The following is a 1,909-nucleotide window of genomic DNA, read 5'->3' as shown; positions in this document are numbered from 1 at the left end:
GTAAAAGGTTCGAAGAACTCCTGAATTACATAAACATTAACCCTTAAATACGAAACAGATAACTAGTAAGGGTAAAACAGTCTATTTAGTGCTAAAATTCACTTCTGGGACCCACTTGGTGAGTGTTTGGGCTGAGATTTAGGGAGATCCACATGCTATGAGGCTCCTAGGGCGTGAAACGCTGGCTAGGAGGTCCTCTCTAGGCCTTTGGACACTAGGCTCTGCTCTTTGGGCGCTGGACGCCTGGATGGGGGCAAGAAGCTGGCATTGGACGTCAGTTTTGGGCCTTCTAATTCGAAGCAAAGTATAGACTATTATATATTGTTGGAAAGCTCTGGAAGTGAGCTTTTCAGAGCCGTTGAGAACGCTCCATTTGAAATTCTATAACTCCAGAAAAGCTCTTTCGAATGCAGGCAGATCAGATCTAGACAACATCTGCAGTGCTTTCTCTGTCTCTAAATCAGATTTCTGCTCCAACTCCTCAATTTTAGCCAGAAAATACTTAAAATTGTCCAAAAACACAAAAACTCATAGTAGAATAAAAAACTGTGATTTTAACACTAAAACCAATAAAAATTTAGTAAAAGCTAAATAAAAACTACTAAAAACTATATGAAAGTGATGCCAAAAAGCGTATAAAATATCCGCTCATCAAACACTCTTACTGAATTAAATTTTTGATTGAAATTACGAATCTCAAGAAATCGAAAGTGAAAGTTTTTGAAAAGTTCACGGTTTCTTTCTTTTCTCTCTCGGTTCTATCTCTCTTGTACCACCCAAGAATGAAGCAATGCAATGCTAATTAGGTGCTAATGATCATGATTTATGGAAAATGTTACACATACAAAGGGGTTTAGGTGTCATATATATATATATATATATATGAAAGCATGTAAGCCACATTCGGCTTGCTTTTTTTCCTTCTTTAATATATATATAATGGCATATATATGTATAATAACGGCTTCCGGCCACTCTTTTTTTTTTTTATTAAAAATATTAATTACTTAAATTATAATATATATATATATATATATATAATTTTTATTATTTATAAATTACTAAAATTATAATTTTAATTATGTAAAATATTTTATCATAACAAAAATATATAATAATATGAATTTAGTTCAATTTAAATAGTTATAAATTAATTTAATTATTTTTAATAACATAATTTTTAAGAATAAGAAACTTTAATTTATAAAATAAATTATAACTGATTTATATTTATATTTTTAAAATTGAGGATCGTTACATTGTAGATATGAGTAGTATAAAAAATTAGTTCTATATCGTTGAAAAATATAAATAGGCGAAGAGTATATAAGATAAAAGACCTATTATATATTTTTATCATAATTAACTATAATCAACATCTATCTATCTATTCTATTATATAAAAATCGGATTTCTACACTTAATGATGGAGTTGACGTGGCATGCTTCTAAGAGTGTTTTTCGATTTATTTCTTTTAACTCATTAAATATAAGTTATTACGATAAACTAATTATATCAACTAATTGATTTGATTAGATATTTAAATATCATATAATTTATTATAATTTATATCAATTTGATTTGGTAATATTTTTTAATTTATTTATTTTAATATTCTGTTAGTATTTTTTAATTTAATTCTTTTAATTTATTAAACCAAATTTATTGTGTGTACTAATTAATTAATTTGATTAATTTATTAGTGATTAAATAATAAATTTATGAATAAAATAGACAACTGAGATATTTTCAACTAATAATTAAATCAAATCAAATCAAATAATATATATTAAGCTAAATTCAAATCATGTGAATTAAAGACTAAATTAAAATAAGATAATTTCTTACTTATTCAAATTGAGTGCAATAAATACAAATTAATTTTGTGAGAAAAGGACAAATAGGTCC

This window comes from Arachis hypogaea, chromosome 15 (genome assembly GCF_003086295.3).
Source record: "Arachis hypogaea cultivar Tifrunner chromosome 15, arahy.Tifrunner.gnm2.J5K5, whole genome shotgun sequence".
Taxonomy (NCBI): Eukaryota; Viridiplantae; Streptophyta; class Magnoliopsida; order Fabales; family Fabaceae; genus Arachis; species Arachis hypogaea.
The sequence above is the reverse complement of the archived record's forward strand: the minus strand, read 5'-3'. Positions refer to the sequence as shown.